This window comes from Triticum aestivum, chromosome 1D, assembly GCF_018294505.1.
Source record: "Triticum aestivum cultivar Chinese Spring chromosome 1D, IWGSC CS RefSeq v2.1, whole genome shotgun sequence".
NCBI classification, from domain to species: Eukaryota; Viridiplantae; Streptophyta; class Magnoliopsida; order Poales; family Poaceae; genus Triticum; species Triticum aestivum.
In genome coordinates this window covers 187,485,014-187,507,027 of record NC_057796.1, presented here as the reverse complement: position 1 = coordinate 187,507,027, position 22,014 = coordinate 187,485,014, and the positions used below count along the sequence as shown (strand labels likewise).

Here is a 22,014-nt window from a genome sequence, read left to right as displayed (position 1 = left end):
GCTGGTCACAACGGATTGGACGAGCGTGGGGGGAGGAGAGTCATGCATGCAGATTTTTTTCCACGCGGGGTGGAGTGGTAGGACTGCCGGAAGGAGGAGAGTCAAGCAGGCAAATTGTTTTCACACATGGAGAGGAAAAGATTTGGAGACGAACGGGCTTCCTGCAGGTATGGGGAACGGTGCATAATAAGGCATCTTGCATGCCAGGCTAGGTATAATCTCAAGTCATTAAAAACATACACGCCCCACACATGTTCAGATTTCAAGGTGCACTAAATTATTGCATTCGATGTCTCTGTGCTTACCGTGCTAGTCCCTGGATCAATTTGCTAGCACACACAGTACATAGGAATATCAAAGTTAGAAGTGCATCATTTACTACAACGTATGATCCAGAATTTATAAAGTATTACAAACTGAATAGTGCATAGCTATAATTATCCAATAACAGCGGAAATGTAGCATAATAAACGATGAGTCCAAACAATGCCCACTGGCAAAGATGTTGAGTGAAGACTGGCAACCCTACTGTATATCACTGATCATCTGAATATCCTGCAACATAATGATTTTGTGGAGTTCACCTGATGTATTTCTGTAATTTTATGAACTCCAAAAGATTTTTAGATTTGTTTTATACTGCTCTTTGTGTGTTCTTTATTGCATAGAATAGTTTTACAAAATTGCGTTGGGGCTGGAATTATATATATTAGTAGTAGTATTTTACTGTGTGTTTATGTATTTTAGAAATTCCATTGGCATGTTTGATTGATAGCCAATAATTCCTGTAGTTTTCTTTACCAGCCAGTTTTACTGTGCATTTGGTCTGCACAGTATGCCACCCCCTCAGCCCGCCTCTATCCCTCGCCTACGCGCGCTGAAGCGGAAGCAACAGCAGCTAGCAGGCCAGCCAAGCACCGCAGCCCGTTTGTTTTTCTTTTCTCCCACCTCTCTGCCGCTGACGAAAGGGACCCAGCCCTCATCTCTCTCCTCTCGCCCAGTTTCCTGTACGCACACGAGTTCGTCTCTCGATCCAAATCTTCGATCGATTTGATCCGTTCTTGACCTTTCTCCCACGCCCGACCCTCTATATATTCTGCCCAAATCCTCCGCGTCCGATTTTTGGCAAATCTGAGATCTCCCGTGCTCGTTTCGCCCTGTCCCGATCTCGCCGGAATCCGTTTTGCAGAAGCTTGTCGCCGCCGTTGAATTCGTAGCCAGCCGAGGTTTTGAGCGCCTCCCTTCCCCTTCGTACTCTTCTCCTTGACCTCCTGTCTCTTCCTCATCTTCGCTCTAGCGTAGGGGCACACCAGAGGGACCACGACTTCTACCCAAAGAAGAAGCTGCCCTCGCCGGAGATTCCATGTAGCTGTCGCCGTCGTCGAGGTCCGAGCCGCCGAGGTCCTCTTCTCCAAGTCCGGCGGCCTGCCTTTGTTCACGGGTGAGCTCCTCCGCCCGTTCGATCTATGATGGACCGCTAGGATTAGATCAGTTAAGTTTTTTTCCTCTCGAACCGGTATGCACTAATTAGTGGCCGTCCATCGGTTAGCCGCAACAGCAAACACTCTTCACCCTATCACAGTGCACCACGTGTCAGGTATTTTTTGTTTTAAATAGAAAAAGGCAGATTTGTTCCTATTTTTCAAACCTGCGTAACTTTTGCATCGTTTATCCAAATTTGATGAAACCAATGCCAAATTCTTCATAATGATCCCCTATTTCCAGCACACATATCCAATATAATTTTTGAAACTTTAAAATTTGAATTTGCTCAAATTTGAATTTAACCTGCCGGAGGCCATATCTTTCAAACCATTGATCCAAATTAGTTGATTCTTTTTGCATTGTGATCCTACTAGCACGTAGGTAAGATATACCTACTGATATGTTCTGTTATTTAAGTTTTGATTTGAATTTCTTGCTGTTGACTTTATTGTGGTGTTATGTGAGTACGGTTTATTTATCGGTGCCTTCGTTAATCGTATAGATTGTCCGGAGTGCGAAGCGGATCAGAATTAAGCGTTAGAGTACTTCAGCACCTTTCAAGGCAAGATGCACTTTTGATTATGGTCATCCTATGTTCTGCTATGCATGTGTGGTTTTTATGCTATGATATATGTTTGGTTTGTGTATCTCGTGTTGTCATGTTTTGGTATTGGTTGTTTTATGTGATGGTGTGATGGTAGACGTGGGTTTGTGTGAGTGTTTCGTGAAAGTGGTGAGTGTTTATAGCTATAGGCTCGGGACTTTTTCTTTGGTGAATGCGTCAATGACTGAGCGCTCTATTGTCCCTAGAGAATGCGCCACGAATGAGCGCACTTGAGACTTCTTGAAGATCTTTTTCATTTTCATCCTCTGATTCCGAGGGTTTCCCGTGTGGGTAATTTGGATGTGCTCTAGTTCGTCGTGTGACAATTGTGCTTGTGTAAACTTTAACTTGTTAGTGGAGGTAGGTGAAGTTAGCTTTATGCCAAACCAACTTGAGTGTTCTGTTTGTCATACCTTGCATGTTGATGTAGGTTTGCTATGTCATTATTGTGTGATTTGCCAATACATTCAATGTATTGACCCTCGTGGCTGCAACTTATCATGTTGCAGGATATTCATATGATCAGTGAGATACAATAGGGTTGCGAGTCTTCACTCAACATCTTCGCCAGTGGACATTGTTTGGACTCATCGTTTATTATGCTACATTTCCGTTGTTATTGGATAAATATAGCTATGTACTATTCAGTTTGTAATACTTTATAAATTCTGGATCATATGTTGTAGTAAATGATGCACTTGTTACTTTGATATTCCTATGTACTGTGTGTGCTAGCGAATTGATCCAGGGACTAGCACGGTAAGCACAGAGACATCGAATCTTATCAGGTTCGGGTCGTTACAAAAGTTCTTCACTCTACAATATTTCCATATATTTGAATTTAGCTTCAGTTCGTGCTTATTTGGATTTGGACATTTTAGGTGCGCCCTAGACATTTTTTTAATACTGATTCTGTGTGTGTGACTGAGAGAGAACGCGTGTATGTTTCCATATGTGTGTTGTGGCGAAAGGGTGATGTGGAGACGGTGTGCGTGTGATAGAGACATAGAGAGGTGTGAATGTGCAAATGATCATGCATGAGTGAGACATAGAGAGATGCCGATACGTTGTGTATACATGAGAGAACGGTCTTCTATTTGTACTTGTGTGTGTGTGCGAGAGAGAGAGAGAGAGAGGAGCATCCATAACACAACAACCATCTCTCTCGATACGTCCGTCCCTCGCACGATCGCATGTAACACATGCAGCAATGCAAACATTTTGACACCCTCACCCGGCCCCTGCCCACCTCAAGGCCCGCACATCACTCACTATCTCGCACGCACAATCTCTTCGTGAAAACCCTATTTAGCATGTAGCTTTCCGTCACATACACACACACATTCTCTCCATAGGTTTGATTTCTCTCAATATCTGACACACACACACACACACACTCCCCCTCCCTCGAGCACACAATTCATCCCCATCCAAGGTTATATGGCGACCACTCTCGCTTGTGCTTCTCTGCACCCCAGCATGCACACCACCTCAATCTTCAAAGAAGGCATCGAGGACATCGAAGACGGCGACCACACTACACTAAAGAATGCGGGGCCATTTGGAAGCATGATGATGTGACGACGGTTGAGTGACTCCTCCCCCCTTTCTCTCCCGCACAAAATTATCAATCCCTCAACCCACGAGATCCTTCCCCTCTCATCCATGTTTTTCTAGCTCTCTCATCAAACCCGTTGTCTCTTCTCCTTCCATGTGTACAAAATCCGAATGCACACGCATCTCACGTATATTACATGTCTCCATCTTTCTCACGGACCTAACTTCTTCCTCTCTCTCTCTCTCTCTCTCTCTCTCTCTAGTTAGGTTTGTCTCCTACTCTGTCGCCCACATACATACAATCTTTCCTGCCCTATCTGCTCCATCTTCGCAAGCTCTCTCTACATGTTTCATTTACACATTGGCATGTGTTCAAAATGTTGCTTTTATAATGGATCATGTAGAGTTGTGGTTGGTTTTGTTGCATCCTAAAAAGTAATAACTATGAAATGCATTTAGATTTTCATTTGACTGGGATTATGTGAGTTTGAGCATATTGTGAAGTACTATAGACCTCATATACATCTTGGAATTCAACAATGATTCTAACTATTGAATTGTATAAACCATTACATTCGAAGTCAGTAGCCTAATATATTTATTTCATGATTACAGCAAATGATTAAATCCACTACAAACTAAGAAAACAAATGTGTACTCCCTCCATTTTTATTTAAGTTCGCGTATTAGCATTGGTCAAAGTCAAGTTTTGTAAACTCTCACAAATCTTATAACAAAAAATATTAACATATACAATAACAAATAAATACCATTAGATTCATTATTGAATGTACTTTCACATCATACATTTTTGTTATGGTAAATGTTGAGATTTTTCTATAAACTTGGTCAAACTTTAGGAAGTTTGACTTTGGTCACACCTAATATGCAGAGTTAATAAAAACGGAGGGAGTACTAGTACTTACTAGTACTACTCGCTAGTTGCTTAGCCCAATCACCCAATACGCCAGCCAGGGAGTTCAGTGTTACAAAATTTTGAGGTCGGCGGGAAAATCTCCCACGACCCTGATTCGAGCAGTGCGAAGTTACCATCATACCCTTCGGAACAGGCCTATGGATGCTGGTTGGTAGGGGGCTGTTTTGGTAACTTCAGGTTCACCCTACCCAGCCAACCCCACCCTGGCACCCAGAGTAGTACAACTGAATACTCCCCATTTTGTATCCCCACCGCAAAATAGACTTCTCCACGGCACCGCGGTCTTCGTGCTCCTCCCCTTCTACATCGGCGCACTCGTCCACCGCAGCGCATCTGCCTCATCGACGATGTCGTACGCCGCACTGGAGCCGGTCCACCGTCGTCCTCGTACACGGAGCCTGCTCCCCGGCACCATCTTCCACGGTCTCGGATCTGCTTCCCGGAAGCCGATGCCAAGCGCAAAAGCACCACCGTTGTGGACAATGAACCGACTCCTGTTGCCGACCATGATGCACACAGGCCGCCGCGACCATTGTACTCCTCCTCAATTGGTAATGTGTATATTGAATCTCTTAGCAGTACATGCGCAGTTCCAATTTTTTTCATACCTACCCTTCAAATTCCCTGGTCGCTATTGTTCCCATAAAAGTAATTGGTTATAGCTTGCATTGTCCAACAGAACATCACCTTGTAATTGTGAGTCGCTCCTGTATTGCGCTGTGCTTGGGTAGGGTCCTTCATCTGCAACCAGTAGTGTGGCAAATGATGGAAAGTTTTATAGAACTAGCAAGATGCCCATGCGTTGCACGAAACATCAAGATGCATTTGTATGAGTAGTTTATCTTGTGGGAGAAAAGGATGAACGAGGGAAGGCCTTATCTTCAAACATGGAGAGAGGTGCGGGTATCTTTTTGCAATATTGCCATAGTTTCCTCCCTATCCGTCAGATATAATCGGACGGCCTATATAATCGGACAACCTATATTGCAGGATGGCAGGCACATCGTCATCACCAACTCTGTTTTTTATAAGACATATATAAAATATATATAAGAGATATATAAGATATAAGAAGTAGTGATAAATATAAATATAAAATAAATATATAATATAAGACTAGAGAAGAGAGTAGAGATAGCAGGGACGTCAGGAAAGGATCACGCGCGCTTGGGAAAAAGCGGCCGGGCGCGCCCTAGTTTTGGCGCGCAGCGTCCGGCGCGCTTTATAAAATCCAACGCCCTCCCACCGCTCTGTTCCTCGCCACCGCTCTCTCCCCGCTCTTTCTCGCCTCGCTGCCGCTGCGCCACCATGTCGCCGCACCGCCGGGAAACTTGGGGCTACCGCGGCGTCCGCCCGCGCCCCTCCTGTAGCTTCTCCGTGGAGATCCGGTTCCATGAGATGCGCCTCGGCCTCGGCACTTTCGACACCGCCCACGAGGCCGCCCGCGCGTACAACGCGGCGGCGTGGCGCCTCCGACGGCCTCGTAGGGGGATGAACTTCCTCAACGTGGCGACTCGGGAGCGGGCGCATGTAACACCCTGGATTTTGCCCTTTTCTTTTTCTGAAGATTTTCTTGGATTTCTTGATTTCATTTTTTTCCGTGGCTATATGGTTCTGAAACTTGGGAAGATCATGTCTTCCTAGGTTTTATAGTGGCTTGTCATCCTCATCATCATCCCAAGATCATGTCATTTTCATCCTTGACCTAATCCAATATTCTTTTTCTAGGGAATATTCCTTCTCTGTTAAAGGAATACTCCTTTTTGCCCTAGGTTGTGAAGCAACCTATATTTCTGTCACTCCCAAAATTCCCAAATAATTCTCATAAATTGTTTGGGTCATATCTTCCTCAAATATGTCAAAATCCTTCCATGGCACCATCAAAGATAATTCACAAGTATTCCTTTTCTCATTCTGCCCTAAGTGGTTGTTTGAGAAGGAAGTGCCATTTATCTTTGCTTGATTGAACCCAAACTTTTTGGACATCTTTTCCTTTCCATATAATTGGCCCATGCCAAAATTCAACTCATTTGCCTAGTAAATATTCCTGAGCAATTTTTCAAAGTTCATGTCCGAGGGAAGCTTGTGTGAAGGAAGTACAAGCTAGGAATATCCAAATGAGTTGAAATTTTGCAAGGTCCTTCATATGATCAAATCATCACTCTCCACAAAATTCGAGCTCATGTAACTCGTCTATGTGAGCCCAGCTCCAAATCTTGGTTTCTGGTCAGATTTTCAGTTTGTGAAGCAACTATATTTTATATTGCTTCATTTAAGCTCAAAATTTACCAGGGCATTCTCCTATCCACATAAACTCTCTCCACCAAGTTTTGTATCAATTCATTAACCCATTTAACCTATGCAATTTTTCCAAAATTCTATCCAGAGAGAAGCTATATGAAGCAAGTGCTAGTTTGGCTAATCCAAATGGCCTGAAACTTTTTGAGCATCTTCATTTTCTCAAATAATTGGGCCATGCCCAAATTCAGCTCAGTTTGCCACTTCATGTGAGTGCATCATCCAAATCTCTATTCTGGACCAGATTATGTAGTTGCAAAGCAACTATGTTAAATCTTGGTCCAAATCCCTCCAAACTTCACAGGATCATAGCCCTTCCTAGCCTAAACACCCCAGACATCATGTTCAGTCCTTAGCATCTCCCTATGGATCACAGTGACCTCATTAAGTTTGCAACAGCAAACTTCAAAGGATCATTACCACCTAACCACAGTGCCCCTGGTCGCTTCATCACCTCAGTTGTAACTTACCCTGGATGGACTACATGCCAGACATGGTCGGCCCAGCCAGAACGCACCGCTTGCACCCGTGCCCATGGTGATCACGCTTGAGTCATGACTAATTGTGTGCTCTAGCTCGTTCCAGCCATTGTTCCCGTCCGCTCCCTCATCGTCTCGGCGTCCAACCTTGTCCAGGAGCTCCCCCGTGCTCGACTGCATCACCCCGTGCCCGGGCCCCCTCTTGGTTCGCCATTAATGCACCGCTAGAGCCATGCCCGTGCTGCGTCCAGCTGCTGTCCTCCATTAGAGCCATGTTGAAGTTCGCACATGAGCTCTAGAGCCCTCCCCCGCATCTATTTAAGGTGTGCCCGAGTCCTCCGCTCCTCACCACCTCTTCCCCTGCCTCATTTGCTCACCGAGAGTGGCCCCACATCGCCTTTCCTCGCCACGACCATCACCGGCCTCCACTCAAGTCCGACCGCCCGAGCCCCCTCTCCGCTTCCTTCCACCACCACGAGCTTCCCCGTCCCTCGCCTCGTCGACGGAGTGTCCCTAGCCGCCGCCCCAAGGTCCATCGCCGCCACGGGTTGCTCTCTGTCCCGGTGGCCACCTCATCTCCCGCCCCTCCTCGGTGCCTATCTCCCTTCTGGACGGACGAGGCGCTACCTCCCGAGCTCGTCAGTCTCAGCGCCCTCGCCGGAGGTGGCCGGAGCCGCCGAGCCTGTCGCCGGCCGAGCCCAGCCTCACCTCTTCCTTGCCTCCCCTGTTTCCCGATCGGGAGCTGGAAGAAGACCAACAAGAGGAGAGAGAGAGAGGTAAGTGAAAGCGCATTTTTTGTTCTTCTTAGGTTGAAGATACGTTTTCTCTGTTTGGAAGGCGTATTTCCTCTAAATATGTTTTCTGTTTTTCAGCCCATGGACCTGTTTGTATAAGATTTATTCACATATTAGTCCCTGAGCTTCCACCCTTCGTATCTCCGAAACCGTAACTCCGATCGAGCTGAATCCAACGCCCACTTCTTCGTCTCATCGAGATCTTTCTGTTGGTAACATTTTCACTAGGTGGTCCCATAGTGAAAATGACCATTTTTCCCATGCTTCTAATCAGCCCCCTCCGAGAGAGAACCGTCCGACGTTTCGTTCCGTAGCTTCACCGCACTTCTTCCCGGAGTCTCCGTCACCCCCAGGCAAGCCACAACAGCCACTTGTATGATAGCCATGCCGTAGCCATCATTTATACTTGAATATTTAATAAATGTTTGCCCGTTAACTTCCTTCTTGTTTGTTACTGCTGTCGTTGTTTCGGTTATGCTCGTGGTTTCATGTTCACCTTCATGCTATGTTCTGATGCATCTTGTTATCTAGTACTACTTGCTAGTATTATTGTCACATGTTATGCTTGGTAGTAGTAGTACATGCTGGTAGTAGTGGTGTTCATCATGATGCATGCTTGTCATTTGTTATCAAGTACCGTTGCTATGCATGTTCCTTTGCATCCAGTTTGTTACATGCTTACCTGGCAGTATTCTTGTTATGTTCTTGCATGGTGTCTATTTATGATGATAGTATTCATGCTATGCTCATGGGTAATGTTATGCTTATGCTCGTCAGTATGCCATGCTCATTTGATTTAATGCTTCATTGTGGTTATGCTCGATGATTATGTTGCACCTCTATGCTTATGTTGCATCATATTTTACTATGGCTCAGCTCCTTGCATTCAAGTTTAACCGGATCATAATGAACTTGAACAACTGTTGGCTGATTCATGGTGCCACCAAATCGAGCTGACCAGTGCAACCACATTTGCCTTTTATGGGAAGGCCCTAATTGAAGGAAATATGCCCTAGAGGCAATAATAAAGTTGTTATTTTATATTTCCTTATATCATGATAAATGTTTATTGTTCATGCTAGAATTGTATTAACCGAAAACTTGATACATGTGTGAATACATAGACAAAACAAAGTGCCCCTAGTATGCCTCTACTAGACTAGCTCGTTAATCAAAGATGGTTAAGTTTCGTGATCATAGACATGTGCTGTCATTTGATGAATGGGATCACATCATTAGAGAATGATGTGATGGACAAGACCCATCCATTAGCTTAGCATAATGATCGTTAAGTTTTAGTGCTATTGCTTTCTTCATGACTTATACATATTCCTCTGACTATGAGATTATGCAACTCCCGAATACCGAGGAACACCTTGTGTGCTATCAAATGTCGCAAAAGATGCTCTACAGGTGTCTCCGAAGGTGTTTGTTGGGTTGGCATAGATCAAGATTAGGATTTGTCGCTCCGAGTATCGGAGAGGTATCTCTGGGCCCTCTCGGTAATGCACATCACTATAAGCCATGCAAGCAATGTGACTAATGAGTTAGTTGTAGGATGATGCACTATGAAACGAGTAAAGAGACTTGCCGGTAACGAGATTGAACTAGGTATGAAGATACCGATGATCGAACCTCGGGCAAGTAACGCACTGATGACAAAGCGAATGACGTATGTTGTCATTACGGTTTGACCGATAAAGATCTTCATAGAATATGTAGGAACCAATATGAGCATCCAAGTTCCACTATTGGTTATTGACCGGAGATGTGTCTCGGTCATGTCTACATAGTTCTCGAACCCATAGGGTCCGCACGCTTAACGTTCGATGACGATTTGTATTATCAGTTATGTGTTTTGGTGACCGAAGATTGTTCGGAGTCCCGGATGAGATCACAGACATGACGAGGAGTCTCGAAATGGTCGAGAGGTAAAGATTGATATATTGGAAGATGGTATTCGGACACCGGAATGGTTTTGAGTGGTTCGGGTATTTTTTCGGAGTACCGAGGGGTTATCGGAACCCCCCCATGGGAGTCTGAATTGGACTGGGGTAAGGGGGCGGCGCCCCCCTTCCCTCTCCTACTCCCTCTCCCTTTTCCCCCTTTCCCACTCCGGAGAAGGAAAGGGGAATCCTACTAGGACTAGGAGTCCTAGTAGGACTCCCCCCATGGCGCGCCCCTCTAGGCCGGCCACCTCCTCCCCTCCTTTATATACGGCGGCAGGGGTCACCCCAATGTACAACAGTTGTTCTCTTAGCCGTGTGCGGTGCCCCCCTCCACAGTTTACTCCTCCGGTCATAGCGTCGTAGTGCTTAGGTGCAACCCTGCGTGAATAACATCACCATCACCGTCACCACACCGTGTGCTGACGAAACTCTTCCTTGATCCTCTGCTGGATCAAGAGTTCGAGGGACGTCATCGAGCTGAACGTGTGCTGAACTCAGAGGTGTCGTACGTTTGGTACTAGATCGGTTGGATCGTGAAGATGTTCGACTACGTCAACCGTGTTAACCTAACGCTTCCACTTTCGGTCTACGAGGGTACGTGGAAACACTCTTCCCCTCTCGTTGCTATGCATCTCCTAGATAGATCTTGCATGATCGTAGGATTTTTTTTGAAATTACATGCCACGTTCCCCAATAGTGGCATAAGAGTCCGGTCTATGCGTAGATGATATGCACGAGTAGAACACAAAGAGTTATGGGCGATAATAGTCATACTGCTTACCACCAACGTCTTATTTTGATTCGGCGATATTGTTGGATGAAGCGGTCCAGACCAACCTTACATGAACACATTCATGAGACCGATTCCACCGACAGACATGCAACTTGGTTTGCATAAAGGTGGCTGGCGGGTGTCTATTTCTCCAACTTTAGTTGAATAGAATTTGACTACGGCCGATCCTTGTTGAAGGTTAAAACAGCACACTTGATGAAAATCATTGTGGTTTTGATGCGTAGGTAAGAACGGTTCTTGCTAGAAGCCCGTAGCAGCCACGTAAAACTTGCAACAACAAAGTAGAGGACGTCTAACTTGTTTTTGCAGGGCATGTTGTGATTTGATATGGTCAAGACATGATGTGATATACGTTATTGTATGAGATGATCATGTTTTGTAAAAGTTATCGGCAACTGCCAGGAGCCTTATGGTTGTCGCTTTATTGTATGAAATGCAATCGCCATGTAATTGCTTTACTTTATCACTATGCGGTAGCGATAGTCGCAGAAGCAATAGTTGGTGAGAGAACAACGACGCTACGATGGAGATCAAGGTGTCAAGCCGGTGATGATGGAGATCATGACGGTGCTTTGGAGATGGAGATCAAAGGCACAAGATGATGATGGCCATATCATTCACATATTTTGATTGCATGTGATGTTTGTCTTTTATGCATCTTATTTTGCTTAGTACGGCGATAGCATTATAAGATGATCCCTCACTAAATTTCAAGGTATAAGTGTTCTCCCTGAGTATGCACCGTTGCGACAGTTCGTCGTGCTGAGACACCATGTGATGATCGGGTGTGATAAGCTCTAGGTTCACATACAACAGGTGCAAGACAGTTTTGCACGTGCAGAATACTCGGGTTAAACTTGACCAGCCTAGCATATGCAGATTAGGCCTCGAAACACTGAGACCGAAAGGTCGAACGTGAATCATATAGTAGATATGATCAACATAGAGATGTTCACCATTGAAAACTACTCCATCTCACGTGATGATCGGACATGGTTTAGTTGATATGGATCACGTGATCATTTAGATGACTAGAGGGATGTCTATCTAAGTGGGAGTTCTTAAGTAATATGATTAAGGGATAATTAATTTGGTGCCCTTAGTTGTGTCCCACTCAGCTGGTTTACCCCTAGGTTCCGAAAACACTTGTTCCTGCCCAAACCACTTTGCTCCTCTTATGCTTTTGCCCTTTGACCGTTTGACCATCACTTTGAAAACTTCATAAAAGATTCATACTAACTCAGAAAAATTCAAATAAGATATCAAAATGTTTAGAAAAGCATCACCTACACGTGCATGTTACTTGCATTCATGAAAAAAGTGTTGGCCAGTCCCCATCTCAGTTTTAGCTCATATGATCTTAGCATGAACAGTAAAATCAAAAACAATTCTAAAAAAAATTGGTGGCAAACTTTGACCAATGTTTTGAGTACTTGCCAAGTTTCATAAGGGAATGGCTTCGTGGAAGTCGTAGTAAAAATATGAAATTTTCGAGCATTGATTTTTGTTTTTTTGCCACGACTTCCACGAATGTCATTCCCTTATGAAACTTGGCAAGCACTCAAAACATTGCTCAAAGTTGCCACCAAAATATTTTAGAATTTTTTTTAGATTTTACTGTTCCTGCTAAGATCACATGAGCTAAAACTGAGATGGGGACGGGCCAACACTTTTTTCATGAATGCAAATGACATGCACATATAGGTGATGCATTTCTGAACATTTTGATATCTTATTTGAATTTTTCTGAATTAGTATGATTTTTTTATGAATTTTTCAAAGAGATGGTCAAATGGTCAAAGGGCAAAAGCATAAGAGGAGCAAAGTGGTTTGGGCAGGAACAAGTGTTTTCGGAAACTAGGGGTAAACCTGCCGAGTGTGACCCAACTAGGGGCATAAAATCAATTATCCCTATGATCAATTGAACTTAAATTTACCATGAACATAGTCTTGATAGTATTTGCATATCTATGTTGTAGAATAGCTCGTGTATAGCTCCCCTGTTTTATTTTTTGATATGTTCCTAGAGAAAACTAAGTTGAAAGATGATAGTAGCAATGATGCAGACTGAGTCCGAGATCTGAGGATTATCCTCATTGCTGCACAGAAGAATTATGTCCTTGATGCACCGCTAGGTGACAGACCTATTGCAGGAGCGGATGCAGACGTTATGAACGGTTGTCAAGCTCGGTATGATGACTACTTGCTAGTTTAGTGCGCCATGCTTTACGGCTTAGAACCGGGACTTCAAAAACGTTCTGAATGCCACGGAGCATATGAGATGTTCCGAGAGCTGAAATTGGTATTTCAGACTCATGCCCGAGTCGAGAGGTATGAGATCTTTGACAAGTACTTTGCCTACAAGATGGAGGAGAATAGCTCAACCAGTGAGCATGTGCTCAGAATGTCTGAGTACCAAAATAGCTTCAACCAAGTGGTAGTTAATCTTCCAGATAAGATAGTGATTGACAGAGTTCTCTAGTCACTATCACCAAGTTACTGGAACTTTGTGATGAACTATAATATGCAAGGGATGACGAAAATGATTCTAGAGCTCTTCGCGATGCTAAAATCGGCGAAGGTAGAAATCGAGAAAGAGCATCAAGTGCATGCTGATACTGAACTTTCTGCTGATGATAAGGGGTCTGAATATTTCAAGAACATGTTGGTGGGAGAGAAAGCTCCGATTGACACAGCTAGGATGCGCCGTAGTAGCCGATCCACGAGGTATGATGGTTTTAAAGTGCCACAAGTCACTGATGTGAGGAAGGCACAATCCAAAGTCAAGCCCAGGGGGGCGCCATCAGTTGCCTGTTCTTCTAAGGCCACTGCTCCATGTGCCAAGCTCGTTCTGAACCCGCTGGCTAGCACCACCGATGACTTGCCACCGCCGACGCCAATTCACCAGCTGCAGTATGTGGGCAATGTCCTGTGCGGAGTGCCGCCTGATGACCTCACCCCTCAGAAGCTCATGGCACCTGTTCGTGGGGAGGGAAAGGAGAACCCCTAGCTTCAATGCCACCCAATAAACAGTGGAATATCCTTTGTTGGAACGTACGAGGGATCAATTCCGAGAAAAAACAGCTAGCGATCCGTAATGCAATCGATGTTAGTGGCTGTTCCGTAGTTTGCCTTCAAGAAACTAAACGTACTTCTTTTGATGCCTCGTTTGTTAAACTTTTCTGCCCTAAAAAGTTCGATATGTTTGCTTGGGTGCCTTCCTCTGGGGCGTCTGGATGAGTTCAGTATTCACTGGTGTCCCGGTGTTCTCTGAATCTTTTGCTCTTGGTGTCAGGCTTACTTCTACTCAATCCGCCGATTTGTGGACTCTGGTCAATGTGTATGGTCCCTGTGCGGATCCGAATAGAGCGCTGTTTGTTTCATGGTTGTTCGATATTGATATACCACGTGGTGGTGACTGGCTCCTCATGGGTGATTTTAACTTCATCAGAGCACCGGACAATCGTAATCGGGGGGGGGGGGGGGGGGACGCTAATGACATGTTGATCTTTAATGAATTCATCCGCAGGCAGTCGTTGGTAGAACTACCAATCAAAGGGCGATCGTAAACATGGAGCAATATGCAAAATAACACCCTGCTCGAACAACTCGACTGGCATTTCACTTCGATCGATTGGGCAGTTAAATACCCGAACACTGTTGTGTTACCATTGGGTAAACCCACATCAGATCATGTACCCTGCTATGTTTGCATCCAGTCCACGATTCCAAAATCCAAGATATTTTGTTTTGAGGATTTTTGGATCGGGCAGCCTGGTTTCTTTGATGTTGTCCACCGCTCGTGGAACCGACGCTGTTATGCCCCGAATGCTGCCGCAACCCTATGCAAAAAATTTAAGAACTTGCGATACGATCTGAAACAATGGAGTAGGAAGATCTCTAAGCTGTCTGGCCTAATTGAAAACTGTAACAAAACCCTGTTAGAGATTGATGGGCTAGAAGAAAGGAGGCGACTGTCTATCGCTGAAGCTAACTTTAGGGAGATTTTGAAAAGGCATCTTCTTCACTTGCTGGAGTGGAAGAAGCTATACTGGAAAAAGCGATGTACCGTCAGATTCTTCAAGTATGGTGATGGCAACACCAAGTTCTTTCACAGAGTAGCGACCGAGAGATTTCGAAGGAACAACATTGCTTCGCTGCATTTGCCTGATGATTCGATTATCTATGATCATGTGGGAAAAGAGGCAGTACTCTTTCAGACGTACAAAGAAAGACTAGGGCGATCCAGTCGGACTGACATGCGTTTTGACCTACGGAGAATCATCAAGAAAGTGGAGGGGTTACAAGCCTTGTCGAGCCCTTTCACACGCAACGAGATTGACCAAGTGGTCAAGGATTTGCCATCAGACTGTGCTCCAGGGCCTGACGGTTTCAATGGCAATTTTATTAAATCATGCTGGCATATTATCAAAGAGGATTTCTATCGCATGTGCTCTGATTTCCATGCAGGTAACCTTGATCTCGAGAGCTTGAATTCTGGTTTCATTACTCTCATCCCGAAAACCTAATCACCAGAGACAGCGAACGACTATCGCCCGATTACTCTCTTGAACTGCTGCCTCAAGATTTTAACCAAACTACTAGCAAATCGCCTATAGCATGTCATCCTCAAGATCATACACCATAATCAGTACGGCTTCCTGAAAGGGAGATCTATACAGGACTGCGTGGCATGGGCGTTCGAATTCATACACCAATGTCAGTCCTCGGGGAGAGAGGTGGCTATTCTGAAGCTTGATTTCGCCAAGGCATTCGATACCATCGAACATGCCCCCATGCTGGAGATTATGAAATGCATGGGATTTGATGATCGTTGGCTTGGATGGATTAAATGTCTCTTCTCGATGGCCAAGTCTGCGATCCTCCTCAACGGGATTCCGGGTAGACAATTCTTTTGTCTTAGAGGTGTGCGTCAAGGTGATCCTCTTTCCCCGCTCATCTTCGTATTGGCGGCGGATCTCTTGCAAGCGGCTATTAACGACGCATATCGGGCCGGAGCCCTCCAGCTCCCCATCCCTATACCTGACAGCGACTACCCCGTCATTCAGTACGCCGACGATACGATCCTGGTGATGCCCGCCGACCTCTCTCAAGCCGAAACGATCAAGTGCATCCTACAGGACTATGCGGCGTCGGTGGGCCTGAGTATCAACTTTCAAAAATCAACCTTGATCACTGTCAATTCTTCGGTGGAAGCAACCTCGAGGCTTGCTCAGATCTTCGACTGTGCGATTGGAACCATGCCGTTCACGTACCTTGGGTTGCCCATGGGCACTACACGCCCGACTGTGGCTGATCTCATGCCCCTCGTTGCCTCGGTTGAGCGTAAACTCTCTTCGGCGGCCGCTTTGCTGGACCTTGGATCAAAACTCACGTTGGTCAACTCGGTGATCACATCTCTCGCGATATACGCCATGTGTTCCATCAAGATCCCGCCTAGAGTCCTTGAGCACCTTGATAAACTCCGGAGATATTGCCTCTGGGCAAAGAGTTCGGACGAAGGGGCAAAGGCCGTCTCCCTGGCTGCATGGGAGATGGTTTGCCGTCCCAAAACTAAGGGCGGTCTAGGAGTGATCGACCTCAAGATTCAAAACCAGGGCCTGCTCCTAAAGATGCTTCATAAATTCTACAATCGAATAGATTTGCCGTGGGTCAATCTGGTTTGGTCGGCATATTATGTGGACTCTATACCGCATGCAAGTGACCCGTGTGGCTCCTTCTGGTGGCGCGACGTGATGCAACTATCGCCGATCTACCGTGCTGTCACAATGGTGCAGGTGGGGGATGGTAGCACTATACTCTTCTGGAAGGATCTGTGGCACGATGCCATTCTTTCAGACAATCACCCCCGCTTGTATTCGTTTGCGAGGAACGAAGACATGTCTGTGCGCGATCTTCTGATGGCCCCTGCCCTTGGAAAAAATTTCAGCCTCCCACTTTCGATCCAGGCTAGAGGTGAACTGCGCGATCTTCAAAACAGTCTGGCCGATACGGAGCTGACAGGCAACAGAGACACCTGGAGATGTGTTTGGGGTGCTGAAGACTTTTAGTCAAGCAAGTTTTACCTCCACTGCTTTCGCGATGAAGTGGCGGATAAGGGTTTCGAGTGGATTTGGAAATCCAAGTGCACAAACAAATGGAAAGTCTTTGCGTGGCTCTTGTTGGCTGACAGATTAAACACTCGCAACTTGTTGAAGAGGAAAGGCATGAAGCTCAGAGATGATGACTACTCTTGCTTGCTTTGCTCGACCAGCCTGGAGGAAACGGTTGAACACCTTTTTTTTGAGTGTGATTTCAGCAAGCTGTGTTGGGGGGAGTTGGGGATCTCGTGGCCGGTGACTGGCAACAGGCTACAGCTGGTACATGCGGCGAAGGAGGTCTAGACGCAACCCATGTTCATGGAAATCTTTGTTGTAGCAGCTTGGAGCATCTGGAAAGAGCGTAACAACAAGCATTTTCGAGGGATCGCCCCCACGAGGAATGGATGGCGCCAGAGATTTGAAAATGATTTTGGAATGATGAAGCATCGTGTGAAGGAAGCTCTGTGGCCTTTTATTAAGCTAGTGGTTGGCCCAAACGACCCTTCTGTGTAGTGCGATGTTAAAATGCACTTGTACCCCTCCTTATACCTGCGTGTAAGGTTTCTCCCTTCCCCTATACCCATGTAAAACCCTTGTGTAATTTGTGCTCTCGGTTTTAATATATAAGTCAGTGAGGGGTTGCCCTCACTGTCCACTGTTCCTCAAAAAAAAGGAACTTCAAGAAAGAATGGAAAACAAGTTGCCACTCCCGTGAAGAAACCCAAAGCTAGACCTAAGCCTGAAACTGAGTGCTTCTACTGCAAAGGGAATGGTCACTAGAAGCGGAACTACCCCAAATACTTGGCGGATAAGAAGGATGGCAAAGTGAACAAAGGTATATTAGATATACATGTTATTGATGTGTACTTTACTAGTTTTCACAGTAACCCCAGGGTATTTGATACCGGTTCAGTTGCTAATATTAGTAACTCGAAACAGGAATTGCAAAATGAACAGAGACTAGTTAAGGGCGAGGTGACGATGTGTGTTGGAAGTGATTCCAAGGTTGATAAGATCACCGTCGCACACTCCCTCTACCTTCGAGGTTAGTGTTGGACAAAAATAAATGTTATTTGGTGTTTGCGTTGAGGATGAATATGATTGGATCATGTTTATTGCGATACGGTTATGCATTTAAGTCAGAGAATAATTGTTATTCTGTTTACATGAATAAAACCTTCTATGGTCATACACCCAATGTAAATGGTTTATTGAATCTCGATCGTAGTGATACACATATTCATAATATTGATGCCAAAAGATGCAAAGTTGATAATGATAGTGCAACATATTTGTGGCACTGCCGTTTAGGTCATATTCGTGTAAAGCGCATGAAGAAACTCCATACGGATGGATTTTTTGAATCACTTTATTATGAATCATTTGATACTTGTGAACCATGCCTCATGGTCAAGATGACTAAAACTCCGTTCTCCGGAACAATGGAGCGAGCCACTGACTTATTGGAAATAACACATACCGATGTATGCGGTCCGATGTGTGTTGAGGCTCGCGGCGGGTATCGTTATTTTCTGACCTTCACAGATGATTTGAGAATGTATGGGTATATCTAATTGATGAAACACAAGTCTGAAACATTTGAAAAGTTCAAATAATTTCATAGTGAAGTGGAGAATCATCGTAACAAGAAAATAAAGTTTCTACGATCTGATCACGGAGGTGAATATTTGAGTTACGAGTTTGGTCTTCATTTAAAACAATGTGGAATAGTTTCGCAACTCACGCCACCTCGAACACCACATCGTAATGGTGTGTTCGAACGTCGTAACCGTACTTTATTAGATATGGTGCAATCTATGATGTCTCTTACCGATTTACCACTATCGTTTTGGGGTTATGCATTAGAGACAACTGCATTCACATTAAATAGGGCACCATCTAAATCCATTGAGACGACATCGTATGAACTGTGGTTTGGCAAGAAACCTAAGTTGTCATTTCTTAAAGTTTGGGGTTGTGATGCTTATGTGAAAAAGCTTCAGCCTGATAAGCTCGAACCCAAATCGAAGAAATGCGTCTTCATAGGATACCCAAAGGAAACTGTTGAGTACACCACCTATCACAGATCCGAAGGCAAGATATTCGTTGCTAAGAATTGGATCCTTTATAGAGAAGGAGTTTCTCTTGAAAGAAGTGAGTGGGAGGAAAGTAGAACTTGATGAGGTAATTGTACCTTCTCCCGAATTGGAAAGTAGTTCATCACAGAAATCAGTTCCAGTGATGCCTACACCAATTAGTGAGGAAGTTAATGATGATGATCATGAAACTTCAGATCAAGTTACTACCGAACCTCGTAGGTCAACCAGAGTACGTTCCGCACCAGAGTGGTATGGTAATCCTGTTCTGGAAGTCATGTTACAAGACCATGATGAACCTACAAACTATGAGAAAGCGATGATGAGCCCAGATTCCGCGAAAATGGCTTGAGGCCATGAAATCTGAGATGGGACCCATGTATGAGAACAAAGTATGGACTTTGGTTGGCTTGCCCGATGATCGGCAAGCCATAGAGAATAAATGGATCTTCAAGAAGAAGACTGTAACATCCCAAATTTTCATTTTGGAATGTTATACATAGGTCATTCATGCATATCATATTTTACTGCATTTCGTTTCTCGATCCTCGAAATTCTAAGCAACTCAAGGACCCACAGAGAGAGTTGGGGATTTCACGTTTCTCATATTTGAATTTTATCAAATATTGAAACAAGGATCATTTTGGTTTTAACTAATTTTTCCCTCCGAAAATATTTCATATCAAAATATATGAGAGGAGATAATATGACTTCCCCAAAATAAATGAAATATTGGAGGAAAAATATTAAAATCAAATAAATTATTTTATTTGGATTTTATTGCAATTTTATTCGAATTAGGAAAAATACGCTCTTTTCAAAATTGCACTACAAGCCCAAATAAATGTTCACTTTGTCCGGCATATTTTTAGAGGACGGGAAAAATTTATTTCGGGATTTTTGGAGTCAGTTTAGTATTTCTTTGCTTCATTTTTCTGCGCATCGGAATATTAAAAGAAAAGTAACCGACCTAACCGGGTCGTGGCCGACTAGGACACCGCCCGGCCGGCCTTTATAAGCAGCGCCGCCCGAGCCACCCCAGCCCACCGAAGCCCGCGCCACGCCCAACCCTAACCCTAGCCGCGCGCCGCCGCCGCCAGCCGCGCCGCCGTCCCGCCGCCCCGCGCCGCCGCCGGAGCCGCCGCCGACGTCCCGCGACCCCGCCGCCGCCATTGCCGACCTCGCCGGAGGTAGCGCCGCCGCCGCCGCCGCCGGTTTTCGCGAGAAAACCGTTTGTTTTTTGGTTCGTTCGGTTTTTTTAGAAACCCTAGATCCGTTTTTTAATAGATCGGTTCGGTTTTTTCGCTGGTTTATTTGTTTAGCGAACGTTCGTTCGTACGTTCGTTTTAACGAACGTTGTTTGCCCCTTAGCCGCAGACAGCGAACGTTCGTTCGTTAGCCTGTTCGTCAGTTTTTCTTTTTCCAGGGTTTTTGGCGATTATTTTCGATCGCGATTTCTGCCCTGATTTTCGTTTTAGTTTAACTTTTCGCTTGTTTATCGGAATCAGGTGAAACAAGCGCCTAGGTCTTCGTCTCGAAGCCCTCTTTCTGTTTAACCAACTTGAACAAGATTTTGGTACTATAAAAGTTGACTTTAGTCCAGATTAGTAATCGGATCTTGTTTCTTTCGCAGTTTGAGTTTCGTTGCTCCGTTTGATTTGATTCTTTTTGCAAACCGGAGTTCTTCAGTTGAACTTTCTGGTTAGATCTTCTTATTTGAGATTAACCCATGCATATTTGCTTGATTTCTTATGTATTCTATTGTTTGTTTGTGATAGAATTCCCGGAGTGCGAAGCGTGCTACTACGAGTCTTTAGGATTTGCAGATCGTCAGCAAGGCAAGTAACACATTGATCATACCCCTTTATTACCCAGTTTTTATGCATTAGTTACAACCCTCACCCATTGCATGAGTAGGATCTCTTAACATGTGGGTTTGGGAAGTAGATGATGAGGTAGAACCTATTACCTGTTTTATTACCAAACCCTTGGGAGTTACTTCTACGTTATGCTTATTGCCATGCTATGCTCGTAGACGTGGATTGGGTTTGAGTGTATCCATGACAGATGTGAGTTTGTTAATTAATGGTTCAACTTAAGGTGGCAACTTTAATACACATATGGGTGGATTGCTTGTGGGCACCTAGAGAATCCAGTGTTGTCCTAGGATATCCCGGAGTACCCGTGTGATCATCCTACGGTCCTCCACCCTGGCTCAAAGGGATCATAAGATTATTCATGCTAGAAACTTACGTGTGCAGCCACAAGCCATTATGGGCTCTGGCATAGTTGAGTATGTTGCATGACCTCTTCCAGTGGTAGGCTAGCAGATGTAGGGGATGTAGGTTGGTACTGTCTACCCGGGGTTAGAGTTAATGCTTCTGAAAGACTGTGTCTCGGTCATCCGTTTCTCAAACACCATGAAGTGCGAGAAATCCAAGGGAGGAGATCGAGTCTTGTGGGGAAAAGTGTGCAAACCTCTGCAGAGTGTATAAACTAATCATGATTAGCCGCGTCCCCGGTTATGGACATCTTGAGTATCTGGTACTTGAATTATTGATTTGATCTCATCACTCTAAATTAACTTGTTGGGATGTTAATGATTACTTTAATTGGGATTGAGTTGGAGGAACCTTCTCAATGATGTTTCAACCATCATGATAGTTAAATAAATTTTTTGCCTTTGTTGTAGGGAAAAATTGGCTTTTCGCAAACCTATATAACCATAGAGCCTCCACGAGCCTAATATGCATGTAGTGATAGCAATTATCTGTTCATTGCTCTACTGTGTTATATTGCCAGCATATTCCATGTGCTGACCCGTTTTCGGGCTGCAACATATCATGTTGCAGACTTTTCAGACTAGGAGTAAGGTGTGCTAGGTCGTTTGTCATGCACTCAGCTATGCCGTTGGAGTTGAT

At 44.7% G+C, this 22,014-nt stretch overlaps 1 long non-coding RNA gene across 3 annotated transcripts; it reads left to right on the top strand.

The window, feature by feature from the left end:
- Positions 1-945: 945 nt before the first annotated feature.
- Positions 946-2,775, top strand: LOC123167091 (uncharacterized). 3 transcript variants are annotated; one of them, XR_006483795.1, is made up of 3 exons: positions 946-1,226; positions 1,303-1,441; positions 2,599-2,775. It is a non-coding gene; the product is annotated as an uncharacterized lncRNA (long non-coding RNA). The 3 variants fall into 3 exon arrangements; XR_006483788.1 differs by lacking the exon at positions 2,599-2,775 and adding an exon at positions 1,988-2,058; XR_006483796.1 differs by lacking the exon at positions 2,599-2,775 and adding an exon at positions 1,988-2,058 and having other exon boundaries at positions 1,298-1,441.
- The last annotated feature ends 19,239 nt before the right edge of the window (positions 2,776-22,014 follow it).